The sequence below is a fragment of the Haemaphysalis longicornis genome, unplaced genomic scaffold (assembly GCF_048455015.1).
Source record: "Haemaphysalis longicornis isolate Haplotype H1 unplaced genomic scaffold, Haemaphysalis longicornis Haplotype H1 scaffold_11, whole genome shotgun sequence".
Classification (NCBI taxonomy): Eukaryota; Metazoa; Arthropoda; class Arachnida; order Ixodida; family Ixodidae; genus Haemaphysalis; species Haemaphysalis longicornis.
This window is the reverse complement of record NW_027526214.1, coordinates 53485462-53506917: the sequence shown is the minus strand read 5'-3', so window position 1 is coordinate 53506917 and position 21456 is coordinate 53485462. Positions and strand designations below refer to the sequence as shown.

Sequence of the window (21456 nt, the reverse complement as noted above, 5' to 3'; positions counted from 1 at the left end):
CTCCTGCAGCGTCGACTCGATGTGGCCGTCACTGCCGCCCGTGACCCACAGGGTGATGTCGTCGGCGTAGATCGAGTACCGGACGTCCGGGAGCTCGTCCAGGCGCCGGGCCACGCCGATCGTCACCAGGTTGAACAGGAGCGGCGAGACGACCGAGCCCTGCGGGGTGCCGGTGCTTCCGAGCTCGCGCTCCTCCAGTTGCGTGCCCCCGACGTCCAGCCGCGCCGTGCGCCGGGACAGGAAGGCTCGGATGTAGTCGTAGGACCTGCGCCCCAGGCCGAGGCGCGACACCTGGGCCAGGATCGCAGAGTGCCGCACCTTATCGAAGGCGCTCTGCAAGTCCAGGCTCAGGATCACTCGGTTGTCCGCCGTGGGCCCCTCCGGGAGCGCCAGCACCTCGTGTTGCAGCAGCAGCATGGCGTCCTGCGTGCCGAGCCTCGCGCGGAAGCCCAGCATCGTGTCGGGATACAGCTGGTTGTCCTCCAGGAACCGCTGCTACCGGGCGTTCAAGATGTGCTCCAGCACCTTGCCCACGCACGACGTGAGCGAGATGGGGCGCAGGTTCTCGATGCCCGGCGGCTTGTTCGGTTTGGGAAGCAGGATGTTCTTGGCCTTCTTCCACTGCTTGGGAAGACTGCCCGATCTCCAGCACTCGTTGAAGTACTTGGTCAGCGTCACCACCGCCGCGTCGTTCAGGTTGCGCAGCGCCTTGTTGGTCGCGCGATCCGGGCCCGCGGCCGAGCGGCAGTTCAGGGAGCTGGTCGCCTGGCGGACCTCCCACTCCTCGATGTCCCGGTCGAGGGCGGCGTTCGGCGGCCCGGCGTAGTCGGCATGCGTTTCGTGAGGGGTGGCCGGGAGGTACTGCTCGTTCAGACGCTTGTGCACCTCCTCTTCCCCCAGCTTCTTGGTCGCGGTGTACAGGATCTGCGCCATGCGGTGACGCTGATACTCCTTGCTCTTGCTCTCGTCCATCAGGTGCCGCAGCACCTTCCAGGTGCCGCCCCGGTGGAGCTGCCCGTCTGCCTCGCCGCAAAGCTCGTACCACTGCTGCGCGCACAGCTGGCGGCTGTATTTCTCGATCTCCCGGCCGAGCACCGCCACGCGCTTGCGCAGCGCGCGGTTGTGACGTTGGCGCTTCCAGCGCAGCTGCAGCGACCGCCGCACCTCGAGCAGGTGCGCGAGGCGGGGATCCATGCGCGGCGTGTCCTCCGTCGTCTCGATCGTCGCCGTCGCCCCCTCGGCTGCGGCCCCGAGACCCTCCGTCCACTCCTCGATGTTCTCGATCTCGCCCAGCTCCGCTTCCCGAAACCGGTGCCAGTCGGTCAGGCGGTGCTGGACACGGCCGGCGCCGCCGCCGTCCCCGTCGTCGCCGGAGCGGAGCGGCACCGTCACCTCGACGATGCAGTGGTCGCTTCCCAGGTTGTGGCCAGTGTTCCTCCACCGCACCGTCCTGCCGCCCGGCAGGAGCGCGAAGGAAAGGTCCGGGTTGGTGTCCCGGGCCGTCGACGTGCCGATGCGCGTCGGGTGCGACGGGTCCGTGAGCAGCACGTAACCGGCCTCGGCGGCGTCTTCCAGCAGGCTCCTGCCCTTGGCCGACGTCGCCGTGTACCCGAGCTCCCGGTGCTGGGCGTTGAAGTCGCCGCACACGACGACCGCCGCGTCCCTCTGCCCGGAGACCGCGTTGCGAGCCTTGTGCAGCAGCGCCCGGAACTTTTGCTGGCGGTGCTGCGGGTTGCTGTATACGTTCACGACGAGGACGGCGGTGCCCGTCACCCGCTTCTTCCGTCTGCCCGTGACTATTGCCAGTTCGGTCGCACAGTGCTCGATGGAACTGCCGCGGCCGCCCAGGAAATTCTCTTGTTTGACGAAGGCGATGCCCTTGCGGACGAACGTGCACACTCCTTGCGCCGCACCCTTCCCGCAGGCGCGGGCGCTCGGCGGGCTGGCGTGCGCTCTGTAACCCGGCAGGGACGTCGCGTTCGCGTCTTCGGCGTGCGTTTCCTGCACCATAATCACGTCGGGGAGGACGGCGCGGTCAGGGAGCGCAGGTGCTGTTGCAGGACTGCCTTCCGGCACCGGAAGCCGTTGGCGTTCCAGTGCCAGATCTTCAGGGTCGTGCGGTCGCGGCTCGTCATTGCGAATGTTGCTGAGAGGCTCCGTTGTCGTAGTGTTCTTGTATGGCGTTCATCTCGAGCGTCTTCATGTTTTCAGGACTGAATTGTTGCTGCAGCTGCTGCTGTAGCTGGGTCATCTGGCCGACGGCCTGGTTGACTTGCTGCATCATTTGGTTGAGGGCTCGGTCGATCCTGTTGGTGAGCCGCTTCTCCATGTTCTCCAGATCCTTGCCCCAGCGGTTCATCTGGTTCTCCAGCCGACGGCAGCGGTTACTCAGACCCGCGTAGCCCGGTGTCTTCGAGGCGCCGGTCGCCTTCGCCGACGCCGACGAGACGACTGACTCCGCGTCGTCCTCGTCCGCATCGATCTTCGGATTCTTCGCGCTCTTCGCACTCCTGCACCCGTCTCTTGGGAGGGGTCGGGGAGGTCTGGCTTGCCGCCGAAGACGGCTGCTGCGGTTCCTGTCGCTGCCCGGGGGTGGGGTCCCGTGCCGCCTGTTGTCGCTGGGGTTGCGGCCGCGGAGCCTGCCCCTGCGCGGGGCGCGCCGCCGTGGTCGAAGTAGGCTTCGGGGCCTCGGAGGCGGGAGCGGCCTTCGCCTTCTCCCACCCCTTCTTCGGCAGTCCCCATAGCTCTTCTAGCCGCTTGGAGAGCCGCTCGATCGTGATGCGCTGTGCGTGGATCGTCGCACGCATTTCCTTCACCATCTCGCGTAGCTCCGCGTTCTCCGATCCGTTAGGCTTCGCGGCCGGCCGCCTCGTGCTGTTGTGGCGCGAACCGGAACGGCTCGCGCGCCTTCCCCTGGACGCCGATCTCTCGCGCCGCGCGCATTTGGACCGCCGCCGCGACGACGCAGCTGCGCTGCCGACGGCGACCGTCGCCCATGTGGGGCCACGTGACATGTCTCTGCGCCTATCTCCGCGCGCCACGCCGGACGTGCTCCTGTCGCGGCTCTTCTCCCGGCTGCCGCCGCGCGCTGGTCGAGCTCCGGGAAATCGTCTCTTCTGAAATCCTGACCTTCAGCGCCGGCGGCGGCGGTGCCGACTTCGCTTGCTCCTCGTCGAGCTTGCGTTGCCACTGTCGCTTCTTGACTTGAAACGGGGTCTTGAACTTATTCTTGCAGCTCTTGGTGCCCGTGGCGTGCGGGCCGCCGCAGAGCTTGCAGTTGGGCTTGCAGCATTGCTCGTGGTCTGGCCCCGGGTTCCGCTGCCCGCAGGCGAAACAGACCCGGGCGGTGGGGGTGGGACACACGTCCTTTCGGTGGCCGACTTGGCCTCACGTCTTGCACACCTCTCTGTGTTGACGGCAGAGGTAGCACCTCGTAATCATTCCGCCGTACCTGACGTAGGACGGAACCTTCCCGCCGTCGAAGAGAATGACGACGGCCGTGGACTTGCCGAGGCGGTGGGCGTCCATCGCCGTGGGGTTGTGTCTGTTGACCACGAAGCGGTGGATGTCTTCCGCCGTGTCTTCGAGCCCGACGCCGCGGATGACGCCCCGGGACGAGTCCTCCGGCGCCGCCCGGTACGCGTAGGCCTCGTATGTCGCGCCTCCGATCGCGATTTCCTGGATCAGCTCGTACTGCAAGGTGCGCTCCTCGCTGGGCGTGCTAATCACCAAAATGTTCTGGGCCGCGTTGGGCGACACGGAGTCCTCCTCCATGGCCGCCGCGTCCACGCCTGCCGCCGCGAAAACGGCTCTCCGCAGGTCGGTCAGTAGCACCTTGCCTACCACGAGGCCGCCACGTGGTCGAACGACCACCCTGTTCTCGTCGCGGGAGGCGAAATTGGGCATCCTGGCCGTCTTCGTCATGACCGCGTTGACTTTGTTAGCGAACTGCGCCCGCGTGGGCTGCCGGGGCGTGCGGGGTTGTGAAGCGGAGTCGGGGCTCGGCTTACCGGTGGGCGAAGAGGCCTGCTGCGGATGGGTCCCTTGCTTGCCCGCTTGGTTCTTGCGGCGGCGCAGGGGGACAACTTGAATCCACCCGGCGCGGTCCCTGTTGCCCGGGGCGGCGTCTTCGTCGGCGCGCGGACCCGCGTCGGCGTCGTCGTCGGTGCCGGGAACCATAATGGCCGTCCTCCCCGAACTGCGATCCAGGCTGGCCCGTCGTCGGCGAAGAGAGTCGGCAGGTGTCGTATCCATTTCCGTGGAATCTTCGTAGGCGTCTTCTGCGACGTGGTGGCCCGCGGCCCTTGTCGGGGCGGGGCCCGAGGCGTCGCTCGTGGCGGCGGCCGTCGACGTGGCCGGCGCCATGCTCGGAGTCGGCGTATCCCTCGTTAGGCTTAGCCCGGTGGCCTCGCCTCACTCGAGAAAAACACTCGTAAATCGGCCAGAGATGGGCGAAAATGCCCAAATCTGGTATCGACGTGCTCCGGACGTTAAAAGGAACGCGTACGTACAGGTTTGGGACAGCTGAGGCGGGATGGTCCTCCGAAAAGTAGTATAATCGACGGAGCCGATGTGAGGTGCGTTCGCTCACCTCGGCGACCGCAGCGCCCTCTCCCTCCACATTTAGAGGTATCTTTCCTTCAATAAAGTATATTCAGTCAGTCAGGCCGTTTTCTGCCTTTGGTTTGTTTTTGACCGTGTTTCTACCTGGCTTGATATTGTTAAAGTGCACCCTGTAAAAATTTTGTGGGCCAATGCTAAGCCTTCTCAACCACAAAGGAGTCAGGTAATCGTCCACATTTAGAGGTAAAGACGATTACCTGACTCCTTTGTGGTTGAGAAGGCTTAGCATTGGCCCACAAAATTTTTACAGGGTGCACTTTAACAATATCAAGCCAGGTAGAAACACGGTCAAAAACAAACCAAAGGCAGAAAACGGCCTGACTGACTGAATAAACTTTAAGGAAAGATGGAGGAAAGGGGAAGGAGAGAAAAAGATGAAATAATCATAGGTGGAACCCTTTGTCCAGGGCTCCAGTGGCTTCTGCTCCCGTCTTCGCCCGGCTGATTAGGTCCTTTTGGATCTGTAAGTCGGGGCTGGCGAGGGCGGCCTCCCATGATTCACGGGAAGTCAGTGGCGGGTTCTTTTGGTGTTCGGCCCCTGCCCAGAGGTGTGGGCAGGCCCACGTGGCATGGAAGAGGGTAGCAGTCTCTCCGCATATCCTGCAGTCTTCCGTGTAGTCAGGGTGCCGTTGTTGGAAAATCTTCGCCCAGCGAGATTTGTGTATGAAGGTGTTTGTTTGAATCTTACGTAGAATCTGGGCTTCACTTGCTGTTAGTTCGCGATGTGGGATAGGATATGTAGCCCGCTCTTTTCTGGTATTTTGTAGGTATTCCCCGTACGTAGTGGTGCTTGGGTATCGTAAGGCGTCAGTCATAGGGGGGTGGTGAGTGAAGTCGCACGCTAGCCTGTTCGCCGCCTCGTTACCCGGCAGTCCCTCGTGTCCGGGGGTCCACGTAATGTTGTGAACGTTCTCGAGGGATTCCGGAAGTACCTTTCTAAGTGCAAGTGGTATTCTTCCTGCCGCTAGCATTCGCACAGCCGCTTGCGAATCGGTGATGATGTTGAGGCCGCGGCCATTTCGTTCTCCCCAGCGAATCGCGAGAAGGAGGGCTCCGGTCTCCCCGTGCTTTGTGGTGGTGTTTCGCATGGTGATGCAGTCTATGATGTCGCCTTCACGGGTGGTCACCACTAATGCTGCCGTTTCTTCGTCATACTTCGCTGCATCGACGTACACCGTATTATCGTGATGTTCGAATTTTTTGTGCAGGAAATTGACCCTGGCCTTTCTTCTTTCTACGTGGATATTAGGATGCATGTTTTTTGGAAGGGGCAGCGCTTTGATGTGGGATCGTTGTGCAGGGTTTAGGTCTGTTTCCTGCTCTTGGCGTCTGCGATCGGGTGGATCGCCTACTTGCCATAGGATCGCCCTCCCCGTGCGGGTCTTTTCTAGTCGTATTCGTTGTGCTTGAAGGGTGGCGTGTTTTATCTCTTCCATGGTGTTCGTGAGCCCAAGGTGAGTGAGCTTCTCATTGGAGGTGAACTGGGGTAGGTTGAGGGCAGCTTTGAACGCTGTGCGTATTATGGCGTTGATGTGCTCTTCGTCCGACTTTGTGAGATTTTGAAATGGTAGACTGTAGCCGATACGAGGGGTAATCATTGCTTGTACTATTCGGATGGTGTCTTCTTCCCTCATTCCATTCCGGTTGTTTGTTAGCCGCTTGATTATGCGTGCCAGTTGGGAAGATTTAGCGCGCAGTTGCGTTATGGTGGTGTCCGCTCGAGCATTTCCTTGCAGGTGCATCCCGAGTATTCTTATTTGCCTCCTCTCTGGTATGGGCGCTGTTCCTATATATAGTTGAACTGGGGTGTTTTTGGACATTTCTGTGGTGCAGTGGATTCGTAGGAATTCCGACTTTTCTGGAGCGCATTTTAGGCCGTTCTCCAAAGCAAGCTTAGATATCCAATTCACTGCATTTTGAAGATTTTGCGCCTTTTCTTGTAGGGAGCCTCGGTTTGCCCAGAGTGTAATGTCGTCTGCGTAGATCACGTGTCCGACATTTTGGAGTCCCTGTAGTTGTTTGGCGATTTTAATCATGGTGACGTTGAATAAGAGGGGGGATATGATAGATCCCTGTGGGGTACCGATGTTTCCCTGCTGGAACGGATCTGTTCGTAGTTCCCCCAGGCCGATCGTCGCTGTCCTGTTTTCAAGGAAGGCCGCGACGTAATTGTAGATTCTTTCGCCACAGCCTATTTTGGTCAGAGAATCTAGTATGGCTCGGTGGGTGACATTATCAAAAGCCCCCTTTAAGTCGAGGGCTAGTACCAGGTTTTCACCAGGGACTTTTTTGTCCAGTACTTCTTTTTTGAGTAAAAGGAAGGCATCTTGCGTTGAGAGATGTCGTCTGATGCCGATCATGCTGTTCGGGAAAATATCGTTGTCCTCCATGTAATTGGTGAGTCGGTTGGCCACAACTCGTTCGTACACCTTACCCAGGCACGAGGTTAAGGAGATAGGGCGTAAATTTTCGATTGTGGGGGGTTTGCCTGGTTTGGGGATGATGGTGATGTCGGAGTGATTCCACTCTGGTGGTACCTTGCCCTGCTGCCATAGTTCTTCGTTTATATATTGAGCGAGGGCTCGGATATGACCGTCACTTAGGTTTCGAAGCATTTTATACGTGATGTTGTCTCGGCCGGGCGCGCTGTTCCTGGTCATACTTGCCAGCGCATGAGAGATCTCCTCCTGCGTGATGTCCCGGTCTAGTGTGTCATTTTTTACACCTCCATACGTTTTCTTTGGTTGTTCTGTAGTTCTTCCCAGGGCCCCGTATCTGTGCTGTAAGGCTTGCAATAGGTCAATGTCCGTGCCGGGGTAACTTCGTGCGGCTCTTGTTAGGTGGTGCGTCGTAGCACGTTTTGTGGACATGGGGTCCATCATTCCACGTATGAGTTTCCAGGTCTTGGATGTACTGAGGGTGCCCCGTAAGCGCTCACAGAATGAATTCCAATTTTGCCTAGACAGATCACGGGCATGATTCTGGGCGCGTTTGGTGAGTTGCTTTATGCGTGCTTTTAATCTCTTGTTGTGCCTTTGCTTCTTCCACCGCTTGACTAATTTGCTGCGCTGTGCCCAGATTTTTTTCAAGTATATGTCGACGTCCGGTGTTGCTTCCGTCCTGGTGATGTGCTTGGTGCAAGACTCGTGAAGCTGTTTTATTCCTTTAGTCCACTCTTCTAGGTTTTGAATGGGTTCGTTGTTTGGTTCGTTGGCTCCCTTTTGTCGGAATTCTGTCCAGTCGGTGAGTCGCACCTGCCCCAGGGGTTTACTGAGCGAAGATGCTTGTACTGTAACCCGTATGATGCAGTGGTCGCTGCTTAATGTTTCCATGGTGTTTTGCCAGAAGATGCTCCGGTCAGATTCCCATGTGAGGGCTAGGTCGGGGCAAGTGTCGCGTTGCCCCCTTTGGCCATAGCGCGTGGTGGCGCCATCTAGGTTGACTAACGGTAAACAAGGCTCCGCAGCACACTAGGTGTACCTTGAGTCCCTTCTCTGATGATGTCATTGCAGACGTCATGAAAACACAATTTGGCGGTATGATCAAAATGCTGACATAAATTGATCAATGTCTCAGTGAATAAAGCATTGTTTCTGGACAAGTGCTGGGGGCACTGCAAACACGAAATTTTTCGAATAAAATAAACTTGTATTTTGTCTGCATGGCCCTTTAGACACCTTAACCCGAAACAGTATTGATGGTAGCGCCCTAGAGCTTTTGAAATAGGAATTTTCATGTCTAGCAACCGTGCGTGGCCCGCGAAGAGGAATGCTGGCAACTGTGACAGTGAGCCTTGCGGCAACATACTTTTAACTGGGAGCGAGATGAAAAGAGGGATTTAAAAACTTTTATTTAGGTATTGTAAAAGAGTTAGGGGGGCGTGCATTCCGCAAAAATAGGATGTATGTCCCTTTAAAGTTGGCTTCACCTCTAGTATGTTCTAGGCACTATGCCTCTATAGGTAGCGTCTCGTGCCACACGTGTGGCACAAGACACGGCCCCCTCGCGGTGGCTGCTGCCACGCGTGACGTCATGATGACGCCATAACAATAATAGTTGTCATTATTTTGTGTAGTGTAGTACGAAATACACATTTTTTATTTGTAGTACAAATTAACGCGCCATTCCACTGCTAGAACTTTTCTAAACAAATAATTTTTGATCTTGAGGGAGCAGCCGGCGCTGGCTGCTGCTGGGGAGCTAGAGCCACTAAATAAGCTACGTAGCTTATTTAGTGGCTCTAGGTGCTCCTTTCTTTCTCCACTGAGCTCAGCGATCGACTCGCACGCCGAACATACCACGAGCCCCTTGGGGCTGGCGTAGCGAACGCACCTTGCGAGGCGCAAAATAGAACAAAACAAATGACACGTGGCATGAGCCTTGGCTCGGTAGGGGCCGTGTGCAACGTGGAACGATGTCACGCGACCCCGGAACGGAGCAACAACCAGGAGGGACCCAATAATAGGGGCCAGCAAAAAACAACGATGCAATGAGAGAGGCATCAATGAAATTTCGGGAAGCCTTTGTGCTCCCCTGCTCGCCAGGGAGAATCATCGCCCTTGGGCACGAAGAGCAGGGTGCCGGTAGAAAAAGAACGTTAATAAAGACAGCGAAACCCATTGATGCCCCTTCAATTAAAAGTCTGGACTGGCGTTAGAAATAGGCAGACACAGCTTCTTATGTCTGCCGTGTGATCCGAGTCGGTTGCTGATGAAAGTTTGCGTTTGCTGTCCACACGAGAGCTGTCCAATAGGTCCGCAACCTGGCTAATCGGGTTAATCAGGCGCGGGTCCTTGTGTAGAGAGAGCTTGCTTGGTCAAGACAAGTGGGTAGGCAGGCAGCGATCGAGGCGTCGTCCTGGTCTCGTGCGAGGCCAGCTGGGAGACTTGCCGCCGTCGCATCACGGTAGTAGTGCTTGGATGCTTCTCGGCGGGCGGGCTTGGCGTCATCTTCGTTGAAGGGAACGCGGAGTCCTCGGTTGCGGGCACCTCGTGCCTTGGCCGCTGGAACGTGTGTTTGTTCCACAGGCTTGGACAACGAGCTGCTTACGCTGATCCGCTGAGCTGCCTTCTGTGTCGACTTCCGAAGAGCTGGCCGGGGAGAAGTTTGGAAGAGGTTTATTCGTCCATCGAAGCAGATACATAACATGCCTCGAGCTCGATGGAACCGCTATCCATCGCGGGTAATAAATACACATTACAAAAGGGAAACACACACAAAAACAACAATCCAGAAGTAGCTGCCGCTGGCCTACATACAAGTTGTAACATTTTGTACCACGCAGGGTACAACAAGACAGAGTGGAAAGATGAGTTTTCGACAAACGCGAACACCATGAATGTGGGTAGCCGTGCAACAGTCTTATATAGTTACAGATATACACATGCTAAAGTGAACACTGCAGATAACTATGTATCGCATTTAGTCTGGTTACAAGCTAGGTTAATATTCTAACTTGTTTTAGTAAGGTTACAAGGCTAACATTCAACTAATCGTATTTCCAAACGCGCGTTGTTCACCTTAATGAAGCGGCACGACCAACGCAGGAGGAACGCCTCTTCCCTCAGCGTGGCGAGCACAGATGCGTGCGCATGCGCAGCAGCATTGGGAACATAGCCTTGTGAGGCCGGGACCGAAGTGCCGCCACACCACGACGCCTCCGCACAGCAAGGGCCCCCACACATAACAGAAAAGGCGAGATTCGGTGCGCTCCCCTAGGCGTACTTGAAACATCCTAGACATCGGCGTCCAAAACACTGAAAGTGTGCGTGTCGCAAAGTTTCATTTTGTCCGCATTGAGGACACCGCGCTGACGGTGTCACGCCCCACGCTGTCCAGCGGTTTCTAGTGGGCAGAACGCCCCAACCACGCTCTCACCCGAAACACGCTCTCACGTTCACTGGGAGGACCGAAGAAGTCAGCTGCCTCCAGCGCGCCTTTGTAGAGCGCGCTTCCTGCTCCGCAGTGAGTTCCGCCACAGCAAGCTGTTCGCAAAGTTTGCTAGGGACAATGCCCGAAATGATCGGGGACCTGTGCTAACAGTTCCCGAAAGGTTTTCGTGACATATAGGCGTAGAACGGCGGCGGTTCCTCTGCCAAAAGGCCGATGTAGGGTTCACGGTAAAACCCACCTTGCGATGTGCCCAGGAAGTAGTTTAGAAAGCTGCTTCCTGTGTAGTCCGGGTTTCGCGTCAAATCTACAAACCTACGCAACGCCAGGACGCTGCACATTGTCGACATGCATGGAAGGCTGTGTCCCCCCATGCTGGTTGGGAGCTGCATGAAAGCCCGATGCTACCCTCTCCGTCTTTCCTCCACAAAAGAAAGAGAAGAACTTGGTCTCCAGCTTCCGCACTGCATTTCGGGGTGGACGAGCTATGCGCGCAACGTAATAAAGAGCGGAAGAAACGCCTGCTTCAATAATTACGAAGCTGCGCTCCGTAAAGGAGTTTAAACTGCGCAGCTACCGACAGGCGCTTTTTGGCCTTCTTCATGCCTCACGCGCCACCTCACCCGAGGCGTGGTACGTTACACCAAGGACTTTGACGGCGGCGATCCACTCCACTTCTCCCCAAAGGTCTGACGTGAATGCTCCGAATCGCCTGATTCTTACCCCTGTTTATTTGCGCGCCAGACAGCTCGCTGTAGATGGAATAGAAGCGTGAGAACGCGGTAAAACTGCTGTCGTCCCGCAAAAACAGGGACACGTCATCTGCGTACGCTGACACTTTTACCTGGGCCTGTCCGGGAAGGGGAAAGCCGCGTATGCCAGGAGAGTTCGCCACGCGTATATAAGTAGAGGGTCGATTGCCAGGACAAAAAGTAGGGGGGAGAGTGGGCACCCCTGCCCGATCCCTCGCTCAACTGGAAGAGGGGCGCTAAGTTGTCCGTTTTCGAGGAGTCGGGAAGTGAGGCCACGGTAAAAGGTGGGGTCCATTGGAAAGCCGAAGCTGCGAAGAACGGCCATCAAATAACGATATTCCACTCGATCAAAGGATTTGGCTTGATCCAGCGATATAAAGCAGCCTGGAATGCCTGTTCGAGTGGCGAATGCGAACAAGTCGCTGGTGAGCGAGGGACAGGGCCGAAAAAATCGAGCGGCCCGGCACGCTATATGCATGTCTGGGCAGGGCTAATCATTACGTGCGGCAACACTTTGGACAGGCGCCTATTATGGTGGCTACGATCTTATAGTCAGTATTCAGCAAAGTGATAGGCCTATATGCTCGCGGGTCTGACGGCTCCCCTCCCGGTTTCGTTATAAGGACTATGTTGCGCGCTCTTTAAAAGAAGGTGGCCGCACACCATGGGTGGAAAAGGCATTCACCATCTCTAACAACGGGTCCTTCAGGCACGAAAAGAAGGCTTTGTAAAAGCTCAGTAGAATGCCGTCTGGCCCCGGGGTTGAGGACTGGTTGTGAGAAGAGAATTTATTATAAAACCACATATCAGCACAGAGCGACTAGTGGTAATTCAGCGCTGTCCGAAAAGCAGAAAAAAATCCAATCAGTTTCCAAGTACTCCGGGCTGCCTACACCTACAATTTTCTATAGTGGTGAAACAATTAAGCTACTCTGAAATCAATGCACAAAATGGTTGAAGAGGTTTATTTGTCCATCAAAGCAGATATACGTCTCGATGATGTTGCATGAAATTAACACAGTGAACTTGCTTCACATGTTTCGTTACGTTATATCCTTCGCCAAAGAGATCATCGTTGGAGTTGGTGAAGTGCTTCAAAAAATTTTAAAAAATTAGGCTTAATATTACGAATATGCAGATGAAACTTGCAACCTACACGCCGGGGTACGTGTTGATGTACAAAATCATTTTAATCGAACACAGTAGCTTTTCGTTTTTGCTTTTATATCCAATTGTTGACGTCATTATTTTATGCTTCATACTAAGTTTTTACGTCCATTGGCCGATTGGCGGATGCCATTCGGACTTGTACATCCGTTTCTGGATGCATGCATACACTGTACGTCCGAACATGGATGTGCAGTGGCCGTCCAAACTGGGCCTTGGATGTTCGGCTGTATTTCGGACGCCCCATGGACGTCCGTAGTTGCTTGGGAATGACCTAAATGCGTTTAACTTAAGCTGGCTGGCTTCTCCAAAGGAAATCTGAGCTGTGCCGTTGCCTCATGCAGAAGTGCACAGGTCCTGAAGCGAACATGAGTCTTTGCCCCATCTCTCCCCCCCCCCCCCCCCCAAATATTAACATGGTGCAGCAGCCTTTACCTATTAACATTGTAACTACCACCTTGGCCTGCGCAGAATAGCATGGCACAACCGTTCCGGCAAAAATGCGCTTTACTTCCTTTTTCCGTAGTTTTAGAACAGCCTCTTTTTTTCACTTACATAATTGCGCACTATTCTTCGCATTTTTGTGGCACTTTGTTTAAATACGCGGTCACTAAGACGTTTCAATCCAAGCCAGTGATGAAACTAAAGCGATCACATGATGTAATGGCGGCCTATGCATGACAACATAGACGGTCTTGATGTGAAGGAAGGAAGTAAACTTTATTTTCCTGAGAACCCTTATTCCAGGGCGCCGTCTCTTGATGTGAGCCGCATACACGCTAGTGCCAAACTCTGTGCACAAAACAATATAAAACTACCGACATTGAAGTTTACTGTGGAATGGGCTGGTTCAAAACGACACATGGCAACTGCACTTTCGTCAAAGTTTATCTCATGGATTCTCACAAAAACTGTATGCTCTTGTATATATCGCCAGGAATACGTAATGCCGAAAGCTGAAATATTTGCAAGGAAATTGTTCCTACCTGCTATCGCGCAGCCTGTGTAAAACAAGCAGGCGCGTAGCCAGGATTTTTTTTCGGGGGGGGGGGGGGGGGGGGGGGCTAAGGTGTTTTCAAGCCTCCCCCTCCCCCCCCCCCCCCCCCCGGAGAAAAAAGCGAGGTAGTTTGCAGGCGCCCTTTAAGGCTATGAAGACAAAATACATGTTAATTTGGTTCATCAAACAGACTGCATTTTCCCGATAACAATGATATCAATCTTATCGCAAACTTCAAAAGAATAATCGAGATATGAAATAAAACATGAAGCAGCGGCCACTCCCCACCGACTTTGCGGCGATTCCTCTATGACATGACATGATCTTTTTACGCTTGGCGTCAAACGACCTGAGACACAGCCAATCAACATGGCTGCGCGATTGTAGAGAGCATCTAGTTCCATTGATGTTATCATTTCAATTGTTACATGCAGTTAACACCCTCATAACTACGTTTTAGTGCTGGCCTGTACTAAATCACTCCTGCTCATATTACTTCAATGCAGCGCGAAATTAGAAAATTTTTTATATTTGTTGCATTGCTCCGGTTGAAAAACGCCTTCTGGGGTTGGAATGTAAATGAGTGAGTTACCAAAGGCTAGTTCTTTCAAATTCAACAAGGCTGTATTTTGTCTTCAAATGGTCTTAAGGACTCTATTGGTGTTGATTATGATGGTATTCAGATGCACTTGTAAACTTGGAAAAAATCCGCAGATCGCGTGGTGCAAATCTTCGCCCGTGATTCAGAACGTATACTGCACGCACGGCCACCTTGTGAAGGCATTGCATTAAATGATCGTATAGTTTCATATGGTTACTTGCTTTATTTCAACGTGTGTGGTATGATGAGTGTGACATCCGCAATAAATGGCGTAGGCCGTAATAATGAGTATTTTTATTTAGTTGATGTTGTCCAAAACGCAGAAGAAATTTTTTTTTGCTGATAAGCATTCTACGCCCGATCACGTGGTGTGAAATGGGGTAACAAAGGTCACGATAACGGGCACACCATGCGACAGCCGCTACCTCACTTGGAGTTGCGTGCCTGTAGATTAAGCAAATAAAAACTGCAGCGAGAACAAATATATTTTTTAACTCTTCATGTACTTGAACTGTTCCCGTAATTCACGGACAGCGGTAACTCTCCAAGTACTGAACGCTGTCCTGATGCGCTTTGAGTAGCCCTCGTCAACTTTGTGCATCATAGGATATTTGGGATATTTAGCCGTTTATATGAGTAGAATTTACGTCTTCCCTCTTTACCTACCCGCTTCATAGCTGGCGCTGCTTTCAACAACCGATTTAAACGCAAATATTGCACTAGAAATAAAACGAGATATAAATTTTTTGGCTCGCAGACATAAAGGTACTGTGACATCGTGTAAATATTATGAAGCGATTATTTAAATATTAAAAGACACAGTGATCACGCAAAGATAAATCAAGGCTCAGGGGAAGAAAATGACTTACAATTGCGGCCTCTTTTGTGTGTAGCATGGCACTTCGAGTGTGAGCTTCCTAAAGCAAGGGCGCTTCGGCCCTTGCACCGCTCTGTCATGTCGGCGTTTTTGTCACTCAGGCCCCTGAATTTACACTGCTTTGGGCAGCCGCCTCCCAGGCAAACAGCGGCCGTAGACGCAATATGGAGGGGCTTTTGTTGTAACCGAGGTCGAAGATGGCCATCGGGTAAATTTGTTACTGTCGCGAGCGCCGTCTGCCTATGGCAGGGCAGGGCTGGTGACCGTCAAGCCATCACGTGTAGGATAAAGTCTGGAACTCGCTCGGCAAGCGCGCGCAGCGTGCCCTTTTCGTCAACTCCCCGCCGAACGAATCTGCCTAATCGCGGAGGAGAAAATGACTGTCTGCAACACCGCTTTCTGAAGCAGTGCGCGCAAGCTGAGCCCATTCAATTATCCCAGGCCAACACTCTCCCGGGCTCCACAGAAACGTGAAAAAGAATTATATATGAAGGGTGACGCGCAGAAGAGGGGCATACTTTGCTATACGCCTCATCCACAAAGGCCCTCTGGCCAACCACGACATTCATCCAGCTAAAGCACACGCGTCTCGCCCAATACGCAGACCCATCGCTTTCTTCAGTTAACTGTCTGTCACCGCCGCTTGCACGTGGTTCTGTTTACACATACAAAGATCGTCTTTCCCCTTTCGGCCCCTTATCGTACCAGCCAGTCTTCACCCATCAGTGGTGGGCGGTCTCTCTTTTTTTCCGCCTCGAGTCAGGGCGGACCACTCCTTGCTTCCCCGGTTATACCGTGACGAGTCAGTCTCCTCTGCTGAGAACGACTCAGCCGGCCAATGATCCTCTGTGGGTCGACATGCCACACATAGAGGGGCACAACGTGGGCTGAGCTTACCCGAGGGCGCCGTCGCTTTTGGAGCTGCACCCCTCCGACGCAATTATCCTTACCCGGGCGCTTCGTTTTGTGTAAGCACCAATGTGTTACGACAGGCATTGGGTCATGAATGTTTTTCATAGGGGCACAGTCGAAGGATATGCGCCTTTGTTCACAGGCGACGTACCAGGCATAGCAGCACGGCGTCGGCCGGAAAAATTTCGGGGAGGGAGGAGGGGGGAGGCTGAAGCCTAGTTACCCCCCCCCCTTCCCCCACCGGGCCACGCCACTGGAACTTGCGACGGACGGATAGAGGAACCCGCGTGAGGGAGGCAAACTAGACAAACCGGGAGATCACAACAGTGACCTAAACCTCGATCGAGATCTTACCGAAAGCCGCAAGAAAATCGCCGTCATTCATGATTTTCTCTTGCTACGAGCCTCCCAAGCAGCATTGGCCGATAGCCAATCATTGGACGCCCCTTGGCTTCCCTTTGGCTTCCGATAGCTTGGCCAGACGCCGGCCTGTACACAAAAGCCATTCGTGGACAACGAGCGCTATACGACCGGCCTTGAGGACACGCATTGGCCGGTGCGCAAAAAATCCCACTGGACAGCGCGCTCATTCAGACGTAATTTTTGATCATAAAATTTTATGAAGAGTAGTAGCCTATATGTGACGCAGGTATATATGAGTGCCTTTACGCACGTCTTGGCATTTTCTTGTTAGTTGAATGACCACTCAAGTTCACTCAAAATATTACTGAAGTTTGCGTGTTTTTGAATTTGTTTTCACGCGCAGCGCACAACAAAAAAAGTAGTTCCAAATCATTTTCACGCGTGTGTCAAGTAGCACACTTAAATAAAAAGTATTGGCAGGTGTAAATGCCGACAGCCTTGCCTGTTGTTGCATATTGTTGCATGAAGTCTCACTGTAGAGCACTCGTGTGCGTTATTTTGCGTGTATACATGCGCACCCGGCGCGCAAGCAGCACCACTCGAGGGCAGCACTGCGGTCGTTGCCCGCGGCGGTTCCCCAACATGACAGATTACGACGGTTAGAGCGCGGTGAACAGGCCAAAACGCAGCAAAAAGTAGTTACCTAAAGAGCCACAGCACCGTGCCACGAAACAAAGCGTACTTAAACTAAAGTGCAGCTTATTCAAAACAGCGTGAGAGAGAGTGTTAAACGTTCAGTAGGAATAGGTCATTTGTGTGTCCTAACGCAACGGTGAACGTCGAACTATTTCAGCGTTGTGCCTTTGCGCGTTCTTTGAACCCGCGGCGGGTCAGGTGGACGGGCGCGTTGCACCGACGGCTCCGTCTCTTTTGTGGCATTGAAACTGCGGTAGTACTCCTGTACGTGTCTGTGAGGTGCGTTTTGGTGTCGGTGGCTGTGTGGAGTATACCTGACTGGTGTAATAACATCGTTTGCCTGCTACGGCCGCCGCTGAAAACGTAAGTCACCGTTTAATTTTTTCGCGGCGCGGGAGTGCTCGTGCTCGTTCCCGCCAAAACTTCAGCTGTCGTTTATAACTGGCGCTCGCGAGTGCTGCTTAGTGTTGTTGGTTCTTGCGAAGAAAAAAGTCGTCACATACATGTGCTTCCAATTGTGTGACGCCAGTTCTAGCTATCCTTTTTCCGGCTTTGTGTTTTCCGAACAAGCAGCCGTGCTCCCACTGCAGGTTCACGACGTTCAGCATGCGTTGAATCAAGACTGGTGTGCAGTATAAGAGTTGCGGATGTATTAAGCTGGCTTAATTAAACTCTACCTATTAATGAAGCTTTCGTTTCATTATTTTCTTGAGCAACGTAAAGGTATTGTCGAGCGACAAAGTAATTACACTACCGCTGGGCTTCTCCGTCGCTCCGTCGGTTCCGTTCGCGTCTTGCGCGTCTGACGGGGCAGAAGTGAGCGAAGGCACAACAAAATTTCACGGAACCGCTGGCGTGTTGCTTTGTCTATTGTGCTTTTTATATTACCTTGCGCGACTGCAATACGAGTGAAGCCCATTTTCGGTGAAATTCCGGACTGTTTTCTCAAGAACGAGCCAAGTAACTGCTACCGTAAAACGCAGTATTGAAAAATGAATAGTGCAGTACGTTTTATGTTTCATAGCGAGTGTTAACAAGCTAGAACTTTAGGCTGAATATTTTCACACGGACATGTGGTAAGGCTTGTATAGGTGCTGTATTTAGTAAGCAGCGTGAATTTAGCATTATAGTGACCTATTTTTTTTTACTTATTACAGGCGCTACGACGCACAGGTGTTTCCCGTGGACAAGTGGCGGGTGCAGCAGTGACAAGCTTTCCAAGCTGGGCTATAGTGCTGTTCAACAACATATTGTGATCTTGGCACGTCGGCGAATTACCGGGAATGAGGGTCCTGTTTTCATTTACCTGAATGCTTCTGTTTTGTAGGCATCTCAAGCAGTTAAACGAATGATAATTGGTTCGCGCTTCATGAGCAGCGCTTTTTAATTTTTTTTCTCGACTGTTGTGTTTGTGTTTGCTTTCATGTTTGTGTTCGTATTCTTGCCACTGTTAAGCCAGGTTTCTCGTATATTTGATGTGCATAATAAAAAAGCTACAGAGAGAGACCCGGTGTGTTGCTCAATTGTTTTTGGCAAGTCACTTATCTATAATTGCTTCGCAAAGTTGATGCAGTTTGCTTATTGTGCCTCGCGGTCCCATTTCTGTTTATACATGCCATTGTACAGGAAATTATTTAACGAGTGCGCATTAAATAAATAATGCGCACTCGTTTAATAATTTCCTGTATACTGGCATGTATAAAGCAGAAATCGGGCCGCGAGGCAACTCATAAAATAAGCATTGGTCATAAGGACTGGCCACAAAGCCAAAAATGTGCATGAAAATAGCGTGGGGTCCACCCATTGGCATTATAATGGCAAGATACTTTGCCAAGCGTTGTCCAATATTGGCCTTCCAGGGCTTGGCCAATTGTTGGCTTGTCACCTTTCCCAAACACCAGCCAATATTGGCGGCCGAGGTATTGCCAAGCTCGGACACATTGGCCACTGATGAATTGCCATGCTTGGGCTTGGCAATTTCTGCTGCTTGGGCTGGGAAGTTCGTCAATTTTGTGAAAAGGATCTATGCGCGGCGCTGTGGGCAGAATGTGGTTCCTTAAAAACTGCGGAGTGAAGAGGGGAGGGGGGGTTCAATAAAAAATTCGGGGGGGGGGGGGGGGGTTGAACCCCCCCAACCCCCCCTCTGGCTACGCCACTGAAAACATCATCACCAGCCTGCCTGTCGCCCACTGCAGGGCAAAGGCCTCTCCCATGGGGATCTCCAATTATCCCGGTCCTGTCCTTGGTAGCACAGAATGTTGCCCGAACATTTCTGCAACGTTTCCCCTTAACGTTGCCAAAACGTGGCTAATGTCCGCTTTTTTTAACGTTAGTGCAATGTTTCCCAGAAACATTGCGTCAACATGATATTAGCATTTCTCCAACATGGGGGCAATATTTGAAGGGTGTTGTTCTAACGTTTGGATAACGTTGTTTCTGACGTTCGCCAACGTTGCTCCACTCTTGGAGTAACCTTCAAGCCACGTGCAGGACACATTTGAACAACATTTATAAGACGTTTTCTGGTGACGTTGCAGTAACTTTTCACCTACATTTTCGCAACGTGCATACCACATTTAAGCATATCCCTCTATCATTCAGACGTTGTGATAACATTGCTACGATATTGCAGAAACTTTAGATTTACACTTTTAACATACAAAGAACGTTTCTTCAACATTCAAGCAATGATTTTATGAAGTTGCAATAACACTGCTGCAATTTTGCGGTAACTTTCCAGCTATATTTTTCCAACGTGCGAGTAACATTTAGAAAACGTCGCTTTAATGTTCAAGCGATGCTTCCTACAACGTTACCGCGACTTTACAGATACGTTTTTTCACCACGAGGGCCACATCAGCGCATGACTTTCAAGCAATATTTCTCTTGCAAAGCAATAATATTGCAGCAATGTACAGGTAACTTACAGTTACATGAATCTAATATACATGCAACAGTAACTAGATGAAAATAATAGAAGTTAACTTTTTCCTAGAGAGACGATTGTTGATAAGCGAGCGGTTCAAACCTCGTCCGCATAAACTCCTGAAAGGTATAAACCGGCATTTTAGACCTGCATATTCATACATTCGATCCCTACACTGACCAACACACACAATTAAGGCAGTCCGGCAAAATAACAAACTAAGAAATGGCAGAATTTTAAAGCAAGGAACATGCAGCTAGCGTAAATAACAACACTGAGACTCTTTAAAATGAAAGGACATGTGCTTTTTATTTCACCATTAACAATCGAGCCGAATACGCATTCTGTTAAAGCCTTGAATTTCGCAAGTACGCTGTTTCAGACGATGTCTTCGTTTTCCTCCTCCGGGGCTCGCTTGTTCTTCTGCGCCTTGACGAGTCATGTTTGATGACATACTTGACAGCCATGAACCCAGTAACACGTAGGGTTGTTACTGCGTCGCTTAGTTCTTCGAAATGAACAAAAGTTGTAGTTTATAGGAGAAGTTGCAAAGTTGTTACAGCATAGACAATGTCTCACGTCTCAGAACACCAGGACTTTTGGTATACAATATGGCCTCATTGATTTTCTTGTACTGGCAGTTCAATTGAGATTTGACAGCCATTCCTGAGAAACAAACAAAAGGGCATTGCTGTAACACATAGGGTGCTCAAAAGCTCACCTGCACTTTGGATGACGTTTGCTGCCAGGTGAGCTAGCTTATTCCCATGTCAATTTTGTGGTGCTGGTAAATCTTAATGCATTTCTGAAAACAAAACAGAGTCAGAAGGGGTGCAGAAAACTGAAGTGAAGCAAATTTTAGCTAATGGAGAAAACCTTACCTAAAGGAAGGAATACAACAAAACAGGCCGCTTCACTTTCTATTTTGTCTTGCTTGTTTAACTTTTTCTAATGCATGTGTGGACACGCACATCGCATGAGTGGGTTTAGCTCAAGCATCCCTGGAAAACAGAAAAAGATATAAATACTTAATTATATAAAACACCTTACACAAATTTCTTTACAGGTCAATTCAGTAATTAACTGAAAAGTCATCAGACAGTGTGCAAGAGAATTTTCAATGAACAAGAGAAGCCCGCAATGAACAAAAATGAGAAAATAGGCAATTGTCAAGAATGGAAACATTACACAACTAGACAAAATTACGTACAACGGCGTATTTTCTTGGTTGCCTTATTTTACCTTTTGCTCTCGAAAAATGTGCTTAAAACTGGCCTTGAGCTGCTTTTTTTTTGCGTATGAATTCTCTTTATAATTATAAGCATCCGACGTAGACCAGCTTTTCACATGGAAAGTTTGTGAATGCTACAAAGACGTCAGGCGTTGTTTTACATCGTAAGGCAGTTAGCATAACCAGATGATAACATATGGCTTAACTGCAACGCTAATTGTGTTCTGGAACAGCATGCCGCTGAAACTCGCGTGAAATTAAACATAAGAAAGTTAAATTTATGAGATATTTTTCGCGCGCGACAGCAGCTTTGGCGAGAACTAAATTAAAAGCCAATCGTACGTATCAAGGTTCTTGCAGAACCTACACTCGATTTCAGCATCATAACAGATTTACTTCTGAGCGCCCACCTGATTTAAGCG

At 51.8% G+C, this 21456-nt stretch overlaps 1 long non-coding RNA gene across 1 annotated transcript; it reads left to right on the top strand.

The window, feature by feature from the left end:
* Positions 1-16493: 16493 nt before the first annotated feature.
* On the top strand, positions 16494-18381 carry LOC144160846 (uncharacterized). The gene is made up of 2 exons (XR_013320408.1): positions 16494-17240; positions 18035-18381. It is a non-coding gene; the product is annotated as an uncharacterized LOC144160846 (long non-coding RNA).
* Positions 18382-21456: the final 3075 nt, after the last annotated feature.